A 24,247-nucleotide genomic window follows, 5' to 3' on the forward strand; every position below is an offset into this window, starting at 1 on the left:
CCACCTCTCATCTCTATGTCTAACCTGCCTACTCCTACCTGTGTGCCCTCCCCCACCCCCCTCAGACCTATTTTTCCCACTGGGCCGGGCCGCCATCCCATTTGTGTGGCTGAGCCACCTAAGTGTATGGTTCAGCTTCCTGTAACAGACTTTGTATTAATGATCATGCACTGATTTTTCCATTAGCACTCGGCCATTAAAACAGATTAGTGTGTGAGCCCTTAACTGCCACCCATTTTGTAAGTGGCAAGGGCTCACATGCTAATCACGCACTAATTGGTTAGCATGTGACAATGTAGCTGCACTAACCAAGTAGTGCATGAACATATCCATTGTCCACCCCCCAGGCACACCCTCATTGCAAAAAAAAAAAAAAATATATATATATATATATATATATATATATATATTTTTTTTTAGTGAATAGGTAGTGCACGCACATCTGAAAATTACCATGGGTCGCCTCGGGGCGCCTCATGGTATGTTACATTTTGCTGCAGTAGAGAATGCTTTACATTTACATAATGTCCTAGAGGAAGTATAGAATGTAATTAAAGAAGCTAAATAGGATGGTTAATAGTATAAGGGCAATCGTAGGGATCTAATAATGAGCATGTGACTGTATAGGTAACCAGTGATACTTTTGAGACACAATCAGCTCTTTTAGCATAAGCAAACAAAAGAAGGAAGTCCCGACGATGATGACATGCGAATGAGCAGCAAGGAAAAACAACAGATGATGGAAAGTATTTTATCACACCATTCAGTCTTTATTTGACGCTTATTTAAAACATGCAGTCTATGACAAGGAGATAATACCAATCCATGGCATGGAAAACTCTGACTCAACACGACTATGTTTCGGCACTAGGCCTGCATCAGGAGTCAGCAGTACCAAATCACAGTTCTGACTGTGGTAAACAGAGATAACCATGATGAGTGGACTAGGAAAGAATGACAGGGTAATTGCTCATGATTTCTTGAATTCCTTATGTAGCTGCTGGTGCCCTCACATGGAGAAAAGAATGCTTTGAGGACAGGTGGTAGATTCCAGTTATTTGGTGGAGCCAAATATAGTAAGTGTCAAATAAAGACTGAATGGTGTGTTAACACATTTTCCATCATCTGTTGTTTTTTTCTCGCTTCTCATCTACAATTCTTTAAGCATGACACAGGATCTGTATTGCTATGTTTTGAACTGATTGAAGACATTTAACAAGATACTGAGGAAGTCCAGTGTATATGATATTGCAATAATCTAGACATAAAGCTATTAAAGCATATAATAATGTCTGTTGAAAGGAGTTGTTCAATTATGTACACGGTGGAATAAGTTTAGTGCCCAGAAGCATTTTTATTTTTTTTACCAAGCCTGCTATCTGTACAGTAAAAGTAAGATGGTGATTGATGATTACTCCTAGATATTTAAGTTCAGTAACCAAAGTAATCAACGCCACTTATGTCTGAGACCATGGTAGTAGAGAAAGATTTATCTAAGATATAGAGACCAAGGGCCCTGTTTACTAAGCCGCATTATAGGAGTGGTAGCGTCTTTAATGCATGTTAATCATGTATGCGCTTTAACCATGTATGCGCCTACAATATTCCTATAGGCGCCTACACAGTTAAACAGGTCCCCAACTGTCTAAGAGGAATTAAGCACTAAATCGCTAGATGCAAGCCATTCAGATGTCATATTCAGGCAATGTTGGATCCTGTCAAGGTCAATGGAAAGAGGGTCAAAAAACTCAATTAGAAGTACATTGTAGACCTATGCATTGATCCCATGATCTTGTATGAGAATTGTAAGTGGGTTTAGGAAGATATTAAATAAGAGAGGCCTAAAATAGAGCCCCGTGGAACCTCACAGGAAAGAGAATGAATGGTCAAAATTGTGGAAGTTCTAGTAACTATAAATGCTCTATCATGTAGGCGAACCTATCTAACACTTTACCCATAAGGCCAATAGATTTAAGTCTAGTTATTAACAGAGCATGGTGTACCACAGTGTTTCCCAAGTCAGTCTTGGAGTACTTCCTTGTCAACTGTGATAATGTAGACTAGCGGCCAGGTTTGGACCCTTCATAGACACAGGCATAGGAGCCAACTTTTCAAAATTATTGAGGGTGCTAAGCCCAGTGAAAATAACCCTTCCTTGGACACATGCAAGGAATTTTCTCAATATTGGAGGTGCTCAAGCACCCACATCACCCACACAGTCGGCTCCTATGGACACAGGCAGCAGACAGGGTAAACCAAAAGGAAAGTCTTTATTGTGAACAAAAATTACCAAAAGTCTGTTACTGTTACAGATGCATATGGCATTCGCTTCACACAAAAAGAAACTTCATTGTCTTAGGTATCCTGAAGTCCAGTTTCATTAACTCACACTTGCTAGTATTCATAGTGACTGCTCCCAGCAGGCTCACTTCAATACTTCACTTGTAATCTGTATACTTTCCACGTGGACTCTACTCCAAATACTGCAATCACAGGTTAGGTAAATACTGCAAAATAGAAACCTCCTATCTTGCCCTGTCTACCAACACTATGGTCACAGGCTATGATTCCCTGGAGGAACTCTTTCCTCCTTAACCTCTGCCCCGGGCCTCTGTATTGCTTGCTCTCCTTGGACCTGGAGCCTCTGTATCAGGACCTCCCTGAACTGCTCAAGGGCTTTTAGCTCCCTCCTGGCCTGAGCCCCACCCCTCTGACTCAGGCTCAGCATCTGCAGCCTAGCATCACCTGCTGCCAGGTGGCCGAACTGAGTCAGCTTAAGCCTCCGCCTCAGCAGACTAGCACCATCTGCCGAAAGGGAGCTGAAGTGCATCAGTGAGGGAGTTTTTCTTGCCCCTATATCACTCACTCCCTCACACCAACAAATAACAACAATAGTGGAGACAAAGAGCCACTTGTGGAATGAAAAGGCTTTTTATTACCAGCGTCAATAGCATGTACACAATGACCCGACATGATCATGTTTCAGCATAAACATTGCCTGCATCAGGGGTCAATAAACTCTTTTATAAATAAAGTTTATAAATTGCTGCAAGATTGAACACTGGTAAATAGCCTTGAATCCACTGCTATCATGAAGCTGGTGAGATCAGGGTCTCATAATTCTCCTTCATCACCTCCCTCTTATGCTCCTTCTGGCCTTCATCCAAATAGCCCCAATGCTCCAAGGAGATATCCTCTAACATCACTGGAACCCAGTGTTTCTCCCGTCAAACACAAAGAGCTGGTAATAAAAATCCCTTTTGGTTCCACCAATGGCTCTCTATCTCCACTATTGTTGTTACTTGTTGACTTTCATTGTGGAGATTTGTTTCCTTCTTTGATACTTGTTCTCCCTTGCCAGTCAGGTTTTCAGGATATCCACAATGAGATTGATTTGCATACGCTGCCTCCACTGTATGCAAATCTCTTTCATGCATATTCATTGCAGATATCCTGAAAACCTGACTGGCAAGGAGTTACTCCAGGACAGACTCGAGAAAGACTGGTCTACCAAATCTAAAGCAGCAAAAAGGCCAATGAAATAATTAGAGCCACATTACCATCTTTGAAGGTTGTATGAATATCATTCAGAAGAACAGTTACAACAGTCTCAGTTCTGTGTTGTGGACAAAAATCTAGATTGTCATAGGTGCAATTTATGTGTATTTTCAGTGTGCAGAGTAACTGCTGAAAAACAACTTTCTCTGTCAATTCAGATAGGTAACAAAGATTTGAAAATGTCTGATAGTTGTGAGCTAAAGATCAATCTGGCCCTGAGGGACCTTTTCTTTATCTTCAGAGTCAAACTCCAGGAAAAGGTACAGGAACAGAAGACCTTGTTCCTCCCAGTTGAAGCTGGTTAAGGGCTCTTCTGTATCAGCTCTGGTATAGGGGAATGTCTACAGTATGTCATGCATCAAGTGACGGTATCAAGTCATCACCAACAAGCCCTGTCACTGTGCAATACACGGAACAGGCAATAATGACAGCAGTCATTCTTCCTCACAAGTCGCCTCATATGGAGGTATGTTTACTCTTCTAGGAAAGGTCTAGGCTGTAGTATTTTTTAATGGTTTATCATTTATGTGCCTTCTTATCCCACTAGTATTTGGAGAAAGCAAGGTTGCTTACCTCTAACAGGTGTTCTCAGCGGACGGCAGGGTTTCAGTCTATACATACTATTTTTCCTTGGGAAATGAGTTCTCAAAGCTATTTCATAAGAATAAAAGGGTGTTCTGTGACAGCAAAGAAGGGACTTATTACACATATAATGAAAAGCATTTTAAACATTCACTGAGCTTTCCAAAATCTTCTTTGAATTGAATTGAGGTGATGTCAATGATGTCATCCACTTGTGTGGATATTTATACTGCTGTTCTTAGAGAACATCGGTTACAGGTAAGCAACTTTACTTTCTGCAAATTGGAAACACATTAGGAAGAAGATAGATTAAGACAGAACATTTAAGATTGGTTTAACAATCCTAACTAATTTTTCAAATTTTTAAATTGCCCATACTACCTTATAAGAATAATTTAATAATCATCCCAAATAATAAAGATAAGGACACTTATCATTGTTTATAGTACAGGCATTGATTTTTATACATTTATCCCCCGATTCTAAATATGGTGCTCAGATTTGCCTGCAAAATAACGGGTCCTTTTACTAAGGTGCACTGAAAAATGGCATGTGGTAGTGTAGACATATGTTTTGTCCGCGCAGGATCACTTTTCAGCACACCTTTAAAATAATACCTTTTTTTTGGGAGGGGGGGGGGGGCAGAAAATGGATGTGCGGCAAAATGAAAATTGATGTGCATCCATTTTGGGTCTGAGACCTTACTAAAATCGATTTTGCAGTAAGGTTTGACACGTTAACTGGGCGGTAATGGTCAATACAAATCCAAATGCCAGTTACCACATGTGCACCAGAAAATAAAAATATTTTCTGACGTGCATATCAAAAATGAAATTACCACCCGGGCCATGCGGTAGCCGGGCAGTAACTCAGATTTGACACGTGTTGGGCACGTGTAAGCGCTTTCGTGGCTTAGTAAAAGGACCCCTAATTGAATAATGAGCTCAGAACCATCGATAACTGGGTGCAATTGGCACTGATTAGGATTTGCATATGCATCTGGTTATGTGTTATTCTATAAAGCAGCACACCTAATTCCTAGAGTGTATAACTCAATGTGGTGTGACCATGGGAGGGTCATGGGCATGTAGTTATTCAATTAGCACCAGCATTTACACCAGGTTTCAGCAGGTGCAAGTCTGGCGCTTAAAGTTTATACACAGAAATCGGCAGTAAATGCGATTCTATAAAGAGTGCATACCCTTTATAGAACTGCGCTTAGCACCAATCTTTTCTGATGCCCATTTTTGAGTGTCATTTAAAAATCTGGCCCTTCGCTCTGCAGATTGCTAGTGTTTCTAAACTGACTGAGAAATCATCGTGGCGATATGGCAACTCTACCAGCAAATGAGTTGAGCTGTTCAGAGGAAGGAAACAAAAAAAATAATATGATTTATATCAATTTCCATTTTAAAAGTAGAAAAGATTCCTTATGTGCCATGAGCAGAATGTGTGTAAGACATTGAGAACAAGGTTAGGAATGTTATGTGCATATTGTAATAATTTTTGCTGCCACCAGAGGGGTTCAGACCATCAGGAAGCGCCCGCTGCAGACCTCTTCAAGTCTATGCTACTGCACATTCATTTAAAGAGGCTTCAGAAGTCTCAGTGGAATAGCAAACAATCAAATTCAGACTTCAAGCAAGCTGCAGTGTTTCCACCAAAAATGTTCTGTTACCGTACCTTGGCTTAGATGGAATTTTGTGCTGCTGAGATTTATCCCAATTACATAATTGTACAACAGCAAGCTAAGAATTGATCTGCATCTGCCAGGCCATGAATTATGAGAAATGTTTTGTTTGTAACGTGCCACCGAATATTAGGGATGGGCTGTTTGCAATGACATGAGAAATGTCAACAACATATCCCATGTCGCCTGAAATTAACAAATGAAAACAAGCAGAAATAAAACATATATATATTTTTTTCGTTTGCTGATGTAGGACTCGATTCAGTAAATGGTGCTCAAATTTGGGTGCCAAAAAAATGCGCACTGAGTACTATTCTATAACTGGTTATCGGAGTTGGGTGCCATTTATAGAATAGCGCATAGCGCCGGGATTCATTCCAAACTTTTGGCACAAGGATTTACAACAACTAAAACCTGGTATAGATCCTTGTATGTAAGTTAGGCATGGATCCCCCAAATTCTATATTACTATGACATCTTTAGTTAATACCCCTGACACACCCATCCCATGTCCACACCCCCTTTTCAGTTCTGCGCTAAAAGATTTGCATGCACATCTGTATAGAATAGTGCTTAGCAAAATGCATATGAAAATCCTAAAATGGAGCCAATTAACGGCAAGAATTGGTTGTTAGCGCCTTATATTCCTTAGTGGTGGATGGTGGGGATAGTGGGTGGGTGGAGGGTGAGGTCAAAAGATTAAATACAGAGATTGTAAGGGTGAACCATCCCAAAGAGTGAGATTTACCATGCCATGGAGTGAGATTTTTCAGCCTGTACATCCAGGGTATGTATATCTAGAATGATTTAAGTGTAGCATTGCTTTGCAAATTAATCAAGGCAGCATTATTTATTATTTATTGAGATTTATTAAATGATATTGGCTTTTCTTTGGAGCCTCTGAAATAATAGAGACAACGTGGGAAGACATTTTTGTAAAATGTTTGAGCTGAAATTTGTCTTCCACTCAGTAGTTAAAATACGTACATCGGTTTCAGAGCGCATGTCTTTGCAGTAAAATGAAAAGGGACAGGGCAAGGAGAAGCAGTAGGCAGGAAGTTGCGCTCAGATTTTTTCCTACTAGTTAGACCACTTGGTTTATTTCGCTAAGGCTTGTCTCTCATGAAAGCAGTGATCAAGATCAGTGCATTGGTACTGAAGCTCTGATGAGTGAGAAATAGGGCTCAAAGAGTGTGAGAGTGAGAACGCTTTCAAATGAGTGTGACACTCATAATGAGTGACACTTGGCATGTCTGTAAATAGCACAAATTTATCTGGAGTTTCCAATGTATACACAGTTTTGCCTCTGTTCTGCCTCCTGCATGACTAGTTTGGTATAGGTACAACTTGTAGGGAACTTATAAGGGAGAATTCCTCACACTTTTTGCATCAGAAAATGGGCTAAAAGGTCCATAGGCATAAGTACCCATGCATTTTAGCAACAATGTAATTTACTGAAAATTTACACCCTACTGGACTTTTCAAGGTATGCTAAAACTTCTCAAACAGTCATAGTCATTCTATAGCCAATTAGGTTTTCAGAATAACCACAATGACTATGTAAGAGATAAATTTACATGCTTTGAGACCCAGTATTAGAGAATGACATGGGGATTCCATCCCCATAAGCTTTGACCCCATCCCCACCCTGTCAACACTCTGACCCTGATCTGCATGTTTTATATATTATGTAGGGCCTTTTGCAGGCTGACAAACAATATAATCAAAGAAAAACATTACATGTATATTTTTAATTTTTAATCAAAATACTAATATGTAAATTCATCCATACAAAGATCCTGGAATACTATTACCATTTGGTGGACTGAATATGGTCAAATTTTGCTCTCCTCAACACTGACACAGTTACCCAGGCGATTAAAAGATACGCCAATAGCCACTGTCAATTGGACACATGTCCCAGTTACCTAATACAATCTGCCCCCCACCGCTTCATAACAGATCTTACATCCCACTTAAACTTCATACTTCAGCAGGGCATTTTCCCTAAAAAAAAAAAGGCAACATCCTGCTCACCCTAATACGAAAAGACACCAAGAAAAAACAAACGACATCACCAACTACATCCCAGTAGCATCTATCCCATTAGTAGTCAAACTAATGGAAGGCCTGGTGACCAAACAACTTAATGAAGCACAATGCATTGCGGCACCCATCATAGTGCCATCATAGAGACATATATATTTGGTGTGATGCACAACAGAATGTATCACCGTTTACACATGTAAGTGGGGGATTTTACAAGCCTGCATGCACAAAACCAGCTAATGTGGCTGCCATCTTCTAAAACTCCAATGCATCAGCCTTGCAGAAGATTTATACATTTAGGGTGATGAGTAATCACATAAGTCCTACTACTACTATTTAGCATTTCTATAGCGCTACAAGGCGTACGCAGTGCTGCACAAACATAGAAGAAAGACAGTCCCTGCTCAAAGAGCTTACAATCTAATAGACAAAAAATAAATAAAGTAAGCAAATCAAATCAATTAATGTGAACGGGAAGGAAGAGAGGAGGGTAGGTGGAGGCAAGTGGTTACGAGTCAAAAGCAATGTTAAAGAGGTGGGCTTTCAGTCTAGATTTAAAGGTGGCCAAGGATGGGGCAAGACATAGGGGCTCAGGAAGTTTATTCCAGGCGTAGGGTGCAGCGAGACAGAAGGTGCGAAGTCTGGAGTTGGCAGTAGTGGAGAAGGGAGCAGATAAGAAGGATTTATCCATGGAGCGGAGTGCACGGGAAGGGGTGTAGGGAAGGACGAGTGTGGAGAGATACTGGGGAGCAGCAGAGTGAATACATTTATAGGTTAGTAGAAGAAGTTTGAACAGGATGCGAAAACGGATAGGGAGCCAGTGAAGGGTCTTGAGGAGAAAGGTAGTATGAGTAAAGCGACCCTGGCGGAAGACGAGACGGGCAGCAGAGTTTTGAACTGACTGGAGAGGGGAGAGGTGACTAAGTGGGAGGCCAGCAAGAAGCAGATTGCAGTAGTCTAAACGAGAGGTGACAAGGGTGTGGATGAGGGTTTTGGTAGAGTGCTCAGAAAGAAAGGGGCGGATTTTACGGATGTTGTAAAGAAAAACGACAGGTCTTGGCAATCTGCTGGATATGAGCAGAGAAGGAGAGAGAAGAGTCAAAGATGACCCCAAGGTTTTGAGCTGAGGAGACAGGGAGAATGAGAGAGCCATCAACAGTAATAGAAAACGGGGGGAGCGGGGAGGTGGGTTTAGGGGGGAAAATGAGAAGCTCGGTTTTGGTCATATTTAATTTCAGGTGGCGTTGAGACATCCAGGCAGCAATGTCAGACAAGCACGCTGAAACTTTGGTTTGGATGCAAGGTGAGATATCAGGGGTAGAAAGGTAGATTTGGGAGTCATTAGCATAGAGATGGTAGGAAAAGCCATGGGATGAGATTAATGAACCAAGGGAAGAAGTGTAGATAGAGAAGAGGAGGGGACCAAGAACAGAACCCTGAGGTACGCCGACAAATTCTAGAAATGGCACCCAAAGATGCACAGTTACAGAATATGGTCAGTTATACACATAACTTAGGGGGTCTTTTACTAAGCCATGGTAGCTCTTTTCGCACACGCTAATGATTAACACACGTTAAACGTTAGAGATGCCCGTATGAATATATGGGCGTCTCTAGCATTTAGCATGTGCTAATCATTAGTGCACGCCAAAAACGCTATCTTGGCTTAGTAAAAGGCCCTATTAATTTGTTAATTTGCACTAAATTGGCAATAAGTATAAATAATTGGCCTTAATTGCTAATTGCCAAAAATGTGTAGTTACCGTGTGTAACTGACTTCAGCCCCTATTCTATAAAGTGACCCCCCCCCCCCCCATATTCAGAAGTATTTAACCAACCAAGATCAGCACCTGGCTAGTTAAATTCCCCATAACCAGCTATCTGTAAATTTTCAGCGGAACATGGCTGGCAATGACCCGCTGAAAATTTGCATCTTCCTGGTTATATTATGTGATAACCGTGATGTTCCTAGATCGCCGATGTGCAGACCGCCCCCCCCCCCCCCCGGGTGCTGCACAACACCCCCCCCCTCCCGGCGCAATGACACCCCCCAGAGCATCAACCCCCCCACCCCGGGTGCATTCTTGGCTGCTGGGAGCAGCCACGCGGCTCTCGGTTCTGCTGGCTCCCTGCTCCCTCTGCCCTGGAACAGGAAGTAACCTGTTCAGGGGCAGAGGGAGCAAGGAAACAGCGGAGCTGAGAGGTGTGCGGCTGCTCTCTGCACCCTTCCAGCGGCATGCACCCAGGCGGACCGCACCCACAGCCCCGCCCTTGCTACTCCACTGTGTGATATAACTGGCTATCTACTGATTTTTAAAGCTATGTTTAGTGAATACCAGGTCTATCTTTGGCTGGTTCAAACTTAGCCGTCTTGGTCGGTTAAGTTTGAGGCCAAAATCAAACCGGATATTCAGTGCTGGTCACTGGAAATGGCCCGGCAATGACTATCCGGGATCAGTGCTGACCATGGGATTTAGCCAGGCTAACTCTCGCGGTCTGAATATCGGGCCCTGAGTGTCTAATTTCTATGGCATGGAGCCCAAAAGGGGGCAAGGACCTGGGAGGGGCATGGGTGGATCAGGGATGTCAAACAAAACAGCGAAGATGACTCAAAAAAAGGGGGTAGACGACACTTCTAATGTAAAAATGAGTTTATTTAACATGAAAAAAATAGTATATAAAAGGTGGGTGAGACTCGACACAGCTGTGTTTCGGCCAATCTGGCCTGCATCAGGAGTCTTTACACCATGGGATAGCTCACTTCCTATGTTTATATCATCTATTCTTTATTTTCGTCTTTTAAAGGTGGTTGAATCTACATTTGCTGCTATATGCTTCTCGAGAGATTCTAAAAAATTGAGAAGTCAATCGCACAGACGCTCTAGCAAATCCTATGTATCACCTTTAAAAGACAAAAATAAAGTTTTCTGGAATAGATATAAACATAGGAAGTGAGTGTTATAGAATAGTTTCATTTATGCGTCTGTCAGTACTTGGACACTTGCATTTACACCAGCTTTTGAGCCGGCACATTTGCTTGCACCTAAAGTTAGGCATGAAAATGCAGACTTAGGCTAGTATTCTATAAAAGCAGTTCCATGCAAAATTGCCATAAGTACATAAGAATCAGACCGAAGGTCCATCAAGCAGTGGCGTAGCAAGGGAGGGGTGGTCCGCCCCGGGTGTCAGCTTGCACCCTGCCAGCTCCCCCCCGGGTGCAACACGATGACACCCCCCCCCGACCCAGTGCCTACCCTCCTCAGCTCCCTCCAACCAGCTGAGCACCCTACCTTTAAAGAAATTTCGGAAGCCATGGAGAGGTGAGGCACAGCGCCTCGCGCCTGCAAGTAAAAGTGAGGATCATCATCGGGCCTTCCCTCATGCTGTCTGTCCTGCCCTCCGCTGACGCAACTTCTTATTTCCACAAGGGCGGGACAGACAACGTGAGGGAAGGCCCGATGATGATCCTCACTTTTACTTGCAGGCGCGAGGCGCTGCACCTTGCCTCTCCATGGGTTCCGAATTTTTTTTAAAGGTAGGATGCTCAGCTGGTTGGAGGGAGCTGAGGAGGGTAGGCACTGGGTCGGGGGGGTGTTGATGCACTGAGGGGGGTGTCATCGTGCTGCACCCGGGGGGGTGGGGGTGGCAGCCCTCCTTGCTACGCCACTGCCATCAAGCCCAGCATCCTGTTTCCAACAGTGGCCAATCCAGATCTCAAATACCTGGCAAGATCTCAAAATAGTGCAATACATTTTATGCTGCTTATCATAGAAATAAGTAGTGGATTTTCCCCAAGTCCATTTTAATAATGGTTTATGGACTTTTCTTTTAGGATGCCATCCAAACCTTTTTAAACCTCGCTAAGCTAGCTGTTTTTACCACATTCTCTGGAAACAAATTCCAGAGTTTTATTACACGTTGAGTGAAGAAATATTTTCTCCAATTTGTTTTAAAGTTCCCACCATGTAGCTTCATTGTATGCCCCCTAGTCCTAGTATTTTTGGAAAGAGTAAACAAGCGATTCACATCTACCCATTCCATTCCACTCATTATTTTATAGACCTTTATCATATCTCCCCTCAGTCGTCTCTTCTCCATGCTGAAGAGCCCTAGCTGCTTAAGCCTTTCCTCATAGGGAAGTCATCCCATCCCCTTTATCATTTGCGTCACCCTTCTCTGTACCTTTTCTAATTCCCTGTAACCAAAAATCGGATGCGGAAACACAACTTCTCCCAAGAAACAATCACAATAAAGTAATCCACAAATTTATATTCATTCAAAAAAACTGAGACAACAAAATGTGAAATATCTATGCAAAAAAGTGAAAAAAAGCCTCAAAGAGCTCCAAACTGAAACAGTTTTATACATCTATACCAAATTATACTTATAATTCTGTTTATTTTTCATAGTAAACATTGTCCAAATTTTCAAAAATTCACTCCTATGTTTGCCTTTAGCTTTCAAGTATTGCTCTGTCTCTCTTTACTTTTGCAGCTTTGAACAAAAGGTGGGGGGGATGTGCTTGATGCTGGCAGTAGAATGCTTGTGTACTGTGAAAAAGCACTACAGAGGTGAAGGGTCACGTATCTTCTGATGAATGTTTAATGGGTTGCAGCTAGCATTTTTATACCTCACAGAGATTTTGTTCAGTTGTTTGCACAAGCACAAAATGACCAGCATAAAGAACAGAATTTAAATTATTCATACAAAATAAGAATAATTTCTGTTATCTTTTAAAATGGAAATTATCTTCCAATCATCATCCTCCCTTAAAACATGATCAGTCTATTAGACCCTTTCCTATTTATACCCTCTGGTCGAATGTGTGGAGCTATGTGGCTTAATTGGGAGTTGCTTCATATTAATCATGCTGATGGATGCCTTTCTGGATGATAAGAGAGCAGGTAAATTTCATGAGAACTGGGAAAATGGTGGAATTAGTCTGCATGATTGCTATAGATTCATCAGTCTGCACTCTGAAGACCCTTGCTGAGCAGAGCGGTAGGGAACTCTGCAGCTGATCAGACCACAGTACTTCCCAGCGGGTGTCACCGTGGAAAGGGAAAATACTTGCCAGTTCCCGTTAGTTGACTCCCAACTAAAGGGTATTAAGCCATAAAGCACAGAGAGTTTTCTACAATATATATGAGATGGCTTTCTAAAATAACTTGGCATTGCTTTTTGAAATTGTTCCTCATTAGGGCAGAGGCATGTGTAAATTGTATCTCTCTTTACTTCTCATGAAAATCAGCATTTCCCAAAAAGTTGGTAATTCCAACATTTTTTTTACAAGCATTTTGGAGAAATACCTGTACCTTATAAGAACATAAGAGCATAATAATAACCATACTGGGTCAGACTAATGGTCCATCTAGTCCAGTATCCTGCATCCAACAGTGGCCAATCCAGGTCACAAGTACCTGGCAGAAACCAAATTAGTAGCAACCTTCCATGCTACCAGTCCTTCATCTCAATAACAGACTGTAAACTTTTCCTCCAGGAACTCATCCAAACCTTTTTAAAATCTAGATATACTAACTACTGTTATCAAATCCTCCAGCAGCGAGTTCCAGAGCTTAACTATTCTTTGAGTAAAAAAAATATTTCCTCCATTTTTTTTAAAGTATTTCCATGTAATTTCATTGAGTGTCCCCTGATCGTTGTACTTTTTGAAAGAGTGAAAAATCAATTCACTTTTACCCATTCTACACAACTCAGGATTTTGTAGACCTCAATAATTTCCTCCCTCAGTCATGTCTTTTCCAAGTTGAAGAGCCCTAACCTCTTTATCCTTTCCTCATATGAGAGGAGTTTTTGATGTCCTATCTCAGCAGTTTGATCCGTTCATTTAAACGGCAAGCTATACCCTAGTCTGATCAGTTCTAATTAGATTTCACCATTGACATTTGTTTATCATGCCCATCCAAGTACAAACTCTTTAAACTGATATTTACTAGAGGGGCAATTAATGAGTCCAGTTTTTGGACCGAGCTAAAAGATTCGGTTACTTCTTGGATCCCAAATCAAGAAACAGTCAAATCATTCTGGGTTACTAACGTAACTACGGTTCTGGACAAAATTGTTCCAGTTACTATTAAAAAGGTTAAAGCAGTCAAAAAATCTCCATGGTATGCCGAAGAACTATCCAAGCTAAAACTGGAATTCTGACATCTTGAAAAACAATGGAGAAAAAGCCATACTACTACTGATAAAGCTAACTGGAGGCTTCCCTTTCGTCTCTATAAATCAAAGGTAGCCAATGCCAAACAAAACTATTACAGCAATTTAGTAGGCCAGTACAGTCTAGACAATAAAAAGCTGTTCACTTTAGTAAGAAGATTAACAGCTACTGTGGCTGCTGACAATCTACATCAAGTCACTCCATCTGCTCAACATTTAGCTGACTATTTTGCAAATAAGATCACTCAAATCCAAAATCAACCCAGCTGTGGAAAAGACATCAGACTCGGATATAGGCCCAGAAACTCAGGAAGCTAAGGCAGATCAGAGCTGGACCTCTTTTCAACTGTTTCCACAGGACGAAATAAAATGGCTGCTGTTTAAATGCTCATGTTCTCACTGCGTCTTTGACTACTGTGCCACATCTTTATTCCCATCGATTCCAATGGAGGTAGTTCATTGGCTGACAGCCAGACTCAAAGGGCTTTTAGAGACAGGCTCTCTTCCTTTAGACATGCGCAAAATCATTCTTACACCCTTGAAGAAAGGCCCAGGTCTAGATATAACCTCAGCAACAAATTATCGCCCAGTGGACAGTATACTTCATTAAAAAGATGTTGGAAACCTATGTTAGTACGCAATTTTTTAAATACTTGGAACAATTCTCCATTTTACACCAATCACTATTCACTTTCAAACTTGCACATAATATGGAATCCTTATTGCTCACCCTAACCACATACATTAAACAGCATCTTTATGAGGGTGATCAGGTGATATTACTCCAGTGTGATATTTCAGCTGCCTTCGATGCAGTTGATCATGTAATGCTGCTCAAACAGTTGGATCAAATTGGTATCTGAGGATCTGTCTATAAATGGTTCAGTGAATTCCTATCAAATAGAAGTTATTTGGTTAAACAAACTCAACAACTCTTCCAGTACTGGTTCCCGGAATGAGGAGACCAGGAAGGATACCCACTTTCCTCAATTCTGTTTAACTTCTTTATGTCCTCTATGTGTTCGATTTACCTGGGGGCTAGGTGAACTATTATTATCTTATGCTGATGCCATTCTGCTTCTCCTACCAATTCTCCCTCCCAAAGATGATCCTACCCAGTCAATAACAGCTGGGATGAATGCTATCCACAACTGTACCCTAATAAATTAAAACTGAATGCACATAAAACCAAGATCTTGTGATTCTGGAATCCAGGGGTAGATGTCCCAACCTCAATAATAGTGTGCAACGACAAAACATTTGCAGTAGAATCTGAAACTAGAGTGCTTGGAGTACTTCTTGACTCCTCTTTAACCTTTTCATCCCACATCAATCAACTATGGAATAAAACACTGTTTAAAATAAGGCAGCTACGTGTTTGTTACCCACAAGTGATTAAAGATCTTGACCATACAACCTGCATATGTTGCAAGTCTCTCTCCAGAGCAACTGTTGTAACAGTGTTTGTCTCCATAGGCAGTGCTCACTCTGAAGTGTTCTGGTGATTGATAAGATCTGATCACATGAAAGTTGCAGAAGAAGTGGATGTTATGAGATGAAGATGTTCTTTTATAACATATTGATATCAGCAATGTCTCTGACGATCTGATAGCATTGTAGAAGGTGACTGGCTGTGCTCTTTATGTTATGGCTTAAAAAAAGACAAGAATGTCTTTTGACATCATTTGGAATGCCTTTCCAGTACTTCTGACTCCTGGGAGACTGGGGTCAATATGACTTTCAATTGCTCACATTCCTTTGTCTTGCATGAGCCAGGATCATAGGTTTTTTTTTTTTAGAGTCAGCATGATTTAGTAGGTTTTGAATTATAGCAAAAGCTTTTGTATTGAAATGTAGGGCACTGTAGGTTCAGTGATCTATATCAGTTGTACCACATGCCTAGTCAATCTCTCTAATACTACTACTACTTAACATTTCTAAAGCGCTACTAGGGTTATGCAGCGCTGTACAGTTTAACATAGAAGGACAGTCCCTGCTCAAAGAGCTTACAATTAGTTATCTTGTGGCGGGGCTTTTACCCCTACAGTCCCCTTGCATACTTACCTGCAAAATTGCCAGCAGGGTACCTAAGCACTAATCTGTAACAATGTGTCTAACTTACTACTAAGACAGAATGTTATAAGGAAACTTACTAAAGGCTACACGTGATTCAAACTATTTTATTGTAACCCTATGGGTTACATTTTAAAAGATTACCTGGCTCATTCTGGATCTGGTGTGGAGACAGTGAGCAGTGCAGTGAAACTGAGTGGTCTGTGTGCATGCTGATGGAACTTTCAGGAGAGTGACAAACAGCTCAGGCTGGCAGTTGGGAGAGAGCTCTATTGGTGAGAACATGTTACTAGGGAAAGACTGGAAGAAAGTTGATGCTGAAGATCATCACCTGAAAGAAAAGGCGCCCACCGTTCAAGAGAGCCAGAGAGAGAAAACAAAGAGAGCAGCTAAGTGACTGAAACTATTTTAAAAAAGTGCACATAAAAGAAAATAGTAAAGGAAACCTGAACAATAAGTGAGAGATAACTAAAAGAAGAAAAAACAAAAGAGTAGAGGAAAACTTACATGTTGAGATCCTTGAAGGTCTCTGGAAATCTGAAAGACAGGAGAAAAGAAAGTTTAAAGAATCTAGTGTATTGTAAAATTGAATGTGCTTAAATGATTTATGTACCTAATATTTATACTTATCTGAAAATGCTCCCAATGTTTCTAAACTGATTTGTGTTGCAAACCTGTAATTGAAATACATATGTTAAATATGCAAGTTGGTAACATTTCATTAACATTTAAATATAATTCAAATAATAAAAAAATATTTTCTTTTTATTGTTAAACTCCATGGTTGGTGTTGAGTCATTTTTGGGAAATACTGTGACATATTTGATACCATCATTGTAATACCTTGCTCTGCCACCAGGGGGTTTACATTATGTTACTACTGTTTTTATAAAGTTGCTGTTAAGCTTTATCTCATGTGCTTGCCTGCATCATCCAAGTTTAAGTAAACCTTTTGGTTCAGAACTACAACTTTATTTATTTATTTTATTTTATTTATTTATGACATTTATATCCCACATTAGCCCAAGTAGGTTCAGTGTGGTTTACATAACAATTAGAAAAGCATGAGTGTGTTTAAAATATATTAACAGAAAAAAATACATCATATAATGTTAGACCAGTAAAACTTGCGTTAGGAACAGATGTAATTAAATACTTAGGGCTTCTTTTAGAAAGCCACACTACTGATTCTCAGTGCTGCAAATGAAAGGAAGCCCATTCAATGCCTATGGACTTCCTCTCATTTGCTGTGGGGGAATCGCTAGTGTAGCTTTGTAAAAGAAGTCTTTAGTGATTTAAGCTAGATAATTGAAATATGGAGGAAAATGGTAAAGGGCTAGGACTAACTGGAATAGACAGGAGAATTGGGAGGTGGTATGAGGTAAAAATTAATTTCATGTGTTTATTTGAGAAGAGTGCTTATTTCCTTAAAGACTAGACTGAAAAAGTGAGTTTTCAATAGACTTCAGAATAACAAATAATCATTGGTGCATTTGATGGTTTTAGGTAAGGCGTTCCAAATTTTAGTGACTTGATATGAAAAGTTAGCAGTATGGATTGCTTTGTAGGTTACTTTCTGACAATTCGGGAAATGTAGGATAAGATATTCTCTAGATGATTTAGAAGCATTACATGAGGGTAATTCAATGAGATTGTTCATGCATATTGGAGCCAAACCGTACAAAAGTTTGTGAATGAAGGTACATCGCTTGAATGATATTCTATCTTTTATTGGCAGCTAATGCAAATCTTACAGAAGATCCCCTTTAAGTCCTGCGTAAATAGAGTTGCAGTTATCAAATTTTGTTAGGACTAGAGATTGAACTAGGGTATGGAAGACTGATTTTGCGAAGAATAGTCTTAGTCTCCTTAATTTCCTTAATGAAAAAGACATTTGAAACCATTTTGGAAATTTGGTTATTTAGAGTGAGGAATTGGTCAATGGTGACTCCTAAGATTTTCATAGTTGAGTCAAGGGGATATGTGATGTTCTCAGTGGTAAATGATTTAAGATTTATAGCATGATGAGGATTAGTAGCTATTAAGAATTTAGTTTTATTGGTGTTGTTTTAATTTGAAACTGGATGCCCAAGATTCCATTAGAAAGATACCTAATTTGATTTTTTTGAGTAATTGCAATTATATTTCGTTAGTGAATGGAATATAGATGGTAATATTATCTGCATAAATGAATGTTGGGAGACCATTTTTCTCCAGTACATTGCCTAATGGAATCAACACAATGTTACATAGGATGGGGGACAATGGAGAGCCCTGGGGCACTCCACATACAGGGGATCATGCTGATGAAATTGTACCTGATTGTTTCACTTGTTATGATCTAGATCTTAGGAAGCCTGAGAACCATTTTAACACAGTTCCACAGATTCTGTAATGGTCGAGGATGTTTAGAAGTATATTATGATCAAGTGTCAAAGGCCCTGGACATATCAAATTGGAGTATTCATATTTTATTACCAAAGGTAAGTTCTTATCTAAATTTAGCTAGGATGGTATTGAGAACAGTTTCAGTACTGTGAGAAGGTCTAGAACCAGATTGTGAACTATGTAAAATAGAGTGATGTTGGAGATAGTCCATTAGATGGTGCATGACTAACCCTTCCATTACCTTTACCAATGGGATTGAAGCCACTGGTCTGTAGTTAGAGACTACGCTTAGGCTGATTTGGGTATTCTTCGGTATGGGAGTCAAAATAATGCTGCCTTAAAGTTATATTTGAGTGCAAGTAGCTTATGAGTAAATTAGGGGCAGATTTGTGAAGGTAACTAGGGAAGTTATCAAGTAGGTATTGTGATTTAGTGTATTTGTGAAGAGTGGATTTAACTTGATCAGTTGTAAGTGGGTGAAAGGCTGACTAGATTATGTCTGCTTGGGAGAATCGTGGTGAAGGATCATGTAGATTAAGAAAATTATTTGTTGATGTTACGGAGTTATTTAGTTCTTGTTTGATTTTAGTTATTTTCTTCTTGAAACATGACACCAATTGATCAGGTGTTAGAGTGGGTTCATTTGTAGTAGTTACAGGTTGAGCATTCAATAGCTTATTTACTAGTGTTGTTTTTTTGCCTATAAAGTTTGAATAGTAAGTGGTTTTTGCTTTGATAACCATGCTCTTGTATGATTTTAGAATTTTTTTCCAATTAGTCCATTATTCATTGTGTTTTTAATCCAAATTCTTTCTTGTCTTCTACATTTACTGTCCCAAATTCTTTCTTGTCTTTTACATTTAGTTAAGTTCTGGCCTGGAATGACTTACAGGCTTATTTTCGAAAGAGAAGGGCGCCCATCTTTCGACACAAATCGGGAGATGGGCATCCTTCTCTCAAGGTCGCCCAAATCGGCATAATCGAAAGCCGATTTTGGGCGTCCCCAAAGGCTTCCCATCATGGGAATGACCAAAGTTCCCAGGGGCATGTCAGAGGTGTAGCGAAAGTGGGACTAGGGTGTGCCTAACAGATGGGCACCCTCAAGCAATAATGGAAAAAAGAAGGGCATCCCTGACGAACACTTGGCCGAGTTTACTTGGTCCTTTTTTTTATGACCAAGCCACAAAAATGTGCTCTAAATGACCAAATAATCACCGGAGGGAATTAGGGATGACCTCCCCTGACTCCCCCAGTGGTCACTAACCACCTCCCATCCTGAAAAAAACAACTTTAAAAACTTTTTTCTCTTTTTTTAGAGTATGGGTGAAAGATCTCCATCTCTATGCCTCCGGCAGTTGAGGACATCCTTTGCTATTTATTTATTTAGATTTTGCTCACACCTTTTTCAATACTAGCTCAAGGTGAATTACATTCAGGTACACTGGAAAGGTGAGTTACATTCAGGTACACTGGATATTTCTATGCCTCCATCCCTGCAATGGCAGTTGAGGATGTCCTTTGATATGCCTATGTCCCTGCGACGGCAGTTGAAGATGTCCAAAATGTGGATGTTTGTGAAAAGGATATCTATGCCTGGATGTTTCTGTGAGAAGGACATCCATGCCTACTATGCCTTTGACACCCCCTTTATTTATTTGGATTTTGGATCACAAGTAGCAGTAGTGGGATTTGAACTGGCCACCTCTGGATTTCAAGACCAGTGCTCTAACCACTAGGCCACTCCTCCACTCCACTTCCTTGAAATTTGGCCATTCCTGTGGGGGAGGGCAATATGCAGGTCCCTGGTGGGGGGAGGTATGTGTGTGTCAGCGGAGGCATAACGAGGGCATGGGCATCCTTCTTTCAAACATTTTGGACATCCTCAACTGCCCCCTCCCCACAGGGATGGCCAAATTTCAAGGAAGTGGAGCGGCATGGAGGAGTGGCCTAGTGGTTAGAACACTGGTCTTGCAATCCAGAGGTGGCTGGTTCAAATCCCACTGTTGCTACTTGTGATCCAAAATCCAAATAAGTAAAGGGGGTATCAGAGGCATAGCAGGCATGGACATCCTTCACACAGAAACATCCAGACATGGACATTCTTCTCACAAACATTCACATTTTGGATGTCTTCAACTGCCGTCGCAGGGACGTAGGCATATCAAAGGACATCCTCAACTGCCGTTGCAGGGACGGAAGCATAGAAATATCCAGTGTACCTGAATGTAACTCACCTTGAGCTACTACTGAAAAAGGTGTGAGCAAAATCTAAATAAATAAATAGCGAAGGACGTCCTCAACTGCCGTCGCAGAGGCATAGCGAAGGACATCCTTCACCCATACTCTAAAAAAAAAAAAGATAAACGTTTTTAAAGTTGTTTTTTTCGGGGTGGGATGTGGCTAGAGACCACTGCATGCCTTTTTCCATTCAGTTAGTGCATCAGTTAGTCCACTGCAGTGCCCTCTAGGGTGCCTGGTTGGTGTCCTGGCATGTCAGGGGGAGCAGTGCACTATGGATGCTGGCTCCTCCCACAACCAAATGACTTGGATTTAGTCATTTTTGAGATGGGCGTCCTCAGTTTCCATTATCACCGAAAACCGGGGTTGACCGTCTCAAAGGTCGACCTAAATGTTGAGATTTGGGCATCCCCGACCGTATTATCGAAACAAAAGATGGACGCCCATCTTGTTTCAATAATACGGGTTTCCCCGCCCCTTCACTGGGACATTCTTCGAGATGGGCGCCCTTAGAGATGGTCGTCCCCGTTCGATTATGCCCCTCTTATTGGATGAAAAAAGAGTGCTGAGTGAGTTAATTAATGTGCCTTTAACCTTTCAGTTCTGACTAGTCCCGGCACTGACCGCTAAAAAAAAAAAAAAAAAAATCTTAATGTAACCAGCAATGATGTTCACCAGGCAAACAAGGTTTTCACATAGGATTGACAAAGAGTAACCAACTAATAAGTGAGAATAATATGCCTGTCTTATAAAATGGAGAAGGTTAGTTTCCTCTTGCAGTTCCAAGGGTGATTTCTTCCAAAACATGGAGTCAACACTGCAAAAAGCATGCACCCAAAAACTGACCAACTAGATCTTCTTAAAATATGGAACTTGCTAAAGTAAAGCTTGCAAGGAATTCAAGGATCAAGCTGACTGAACGTGTGGTAACAACCTCTTTAAATAATGCAGATCTAAAGTATGCAATGATTTAAAAACCAGTCAAAGAACTTTGAATTTTACGTGCAACTTGATTGGGAACCAATGGTCCCTTTACTATAGGTGTGATACTAAACCCATAATTACAGCTTGTCAGGACGTGGCAGTTTGTATTCTGGATAAGCTGCAGGCTTCACAAGTTCTTTTTAGGCAAACCAATCTGCAAAGATTTATAATAACCCAAGAACTGGGTTGAGAGCCACTAGTTTAGGGCCTCTAAGATCCTTGCAGCAGCCCTGACATTTAGATAGGCAGCAGTACAATGTGAAAGGGAGATACTCAAATGTCATAGTTATTTTCAATAAATTGTCATTAGACCACTTCTGAATAACAGAAGTAACTTTTGTACCTGTGCCTTCTGTTTCCTACCTAAAGACAGATTGTTGAAAAACATTTTGCTTAAGAGTTATAACAGATGCTAAATCCTTCTACTGTCTTCCCTAATGGGCTCACATAAATATTAAAAAGTTGGCACAATCCAGACACTGGGAAGATACATTATAATGACCAATCTTAGCAATTTGGAGGTGATCACTCAGGAAGCATGAAATTGCAAAACATTCTCAGAGATCCCTCATAAAGATAAACAACATATTAAAATAGCTGGACCAAAGTGTTAAAGAGTGCACTGCAGTCAAGAAACACTAATAAAATAACATTTCCCCATTAAACTCCAGCTGTCCATCAACAGAGAACCCTCCTTCTTTAAGTCTAACAAGCCATATTAAAGACAAATTTTCCTTTCATTAGGATACATTTCAAAAGAATTTATGTGGGTAAAATAGTGTTTTATAAATTTGATAAAACTGTGTGTCCTTGATATGGGTAAACTTGTGGGGGTGGGACTAAGGAGGGATTTCATCTTATGCACCAGCTTTCGAGAATTCAAGTGTATGTGTGTAGATTAACCATGAAAATTTGTGCATGCCAAAGAGCGAGTGTACATGTAACAGCATAATATTCCTGGTGTAATTTTCAAAACAGAAGTATGTGTATGCTTTTGAAATCAAGTTAACACAAAGAAAACTATGTGAATGCTTTTGTGCATGCGTGCAGATGTAAAATCTGTCCCATCTACAAGTCTAAATCTTAATTGTCCATTATGTGCCTCATAGGATATTATCACTTAATATCTTTAAATCATATAGGATCTGATTTACTAATCATTATTTATACAGATAAAAATGGGAGAAAGGCCTGAGCAGATCAGGCTCATAATGATATCTTTAACCCACTGGAGCTTTAACAGAACTAGAAAAGAATGGCATTTCATTAAGGCACTGTAATTGTGGTAGAAGCAATTCTTTAAATGGGCACCTCAGTTTATACGCCCCAGTGCCATGCATTTAGTGCCAATTTTATAACATCTTGGTACTGAGGTTCCATGATAGAATGCTAGCATATGTTGGCTTAGGTGTGCCCATGCTTAGGCATACCCTCTTACATAGCATAAATGTTGGCAGGCATAAGCTGGCATGCATAAGCTGGCGTGTCTAAGTGCACCAAGTGGCGTACAGAATATTATAGTATTATCTAACCTATATGGCCGATATTCAGTGCTATTTAAGTGGCCAGAAACGGTTCCTGGCCAGTTAAATAACATTAGCCAGCTAAGCGCTAATATTCAGCGTGGGATAACCAGTTATTTCTGCTGAATATTAACACATAGGGGGAAATTCTATATATGGCGCCTTAAAAAATCGATGCCGTAAAACCACACAGCGTGATTTTATAAACTATGCCTAAATCTAGGTGTGCTTTATAGAATAGGTGCATGTACTGTTCATGTACCTAAAATTTAGGTACACTCATTTAGACCGCCTAAAACCAGGCCTAAACACCTGCATCCAGGGGCGTATCTGAAAGTCGGCGGTAGCGGGGGGCCGAAGCCAGAGTGAGGGGGCACATTATAGCCCCCCCCAGCTGCCGCTGCCGCCATTTCCGACCCCCCCTACCGCCGTGGGTACCTTTGCTGGTGGGGGACCCCAACCCCCATCAGCCGAGGTCTGCTTCCTCCTGCCGCTGCGAGGTTTTTTAAGTTCTTCATCGGGATTCGTCCTCCGTCACTCTTTGTTGCTGTTCAAAGAAACTGCTAGCTGAATGCAGTTTCGGACTGAGTCTGACGTCGCTGCTGCACGTTGTACATGCAGGATGTCAGACTCAGTCCGAAACTGCATTCAGCTAGCAGCTTCTTTGAACAGCAGCACAGAGTGACGGAGGACGAATCCCGATGAACTTAAAAAACCTCGCAGCGGCAGGAGGAAGCGGACCTCGGCTGGTGGGGGTTGGGGTCCCCCGCCAGCAAAGGTACCCACGGCGGCAGTAGGGGGGGTCCAGGGCGAAATCTGCGGGGGCCCAGGCCCCTGTGGCCCCACGCAGATACGCCCCTGCCTGCACCTAACTTAAGCATACATTGGGTGTATTCCATAACAATGCACATAGGTTTTTTGGAAAGCACCCAACCCTCCCATTCTACTCCCATGGCCATGCCCCCCTTTTGTGTCTGTGTGC

This window comes from Microcaecilia unicolor, chromosome 4 (genome assembly GCF_901765095.1).
Source record: "Microcaecilia unicolor chromosome 4, aMicUni1.1, whole genome shotgun sequence".
NCBI classification, from domain to species: domain Eukaryota; kingdom Metazoa; phylum Chordata; class Amphibia; order Gymnophiona; family Siphonopidae; genus Microcaecilia; species Microcaecilia unicolor.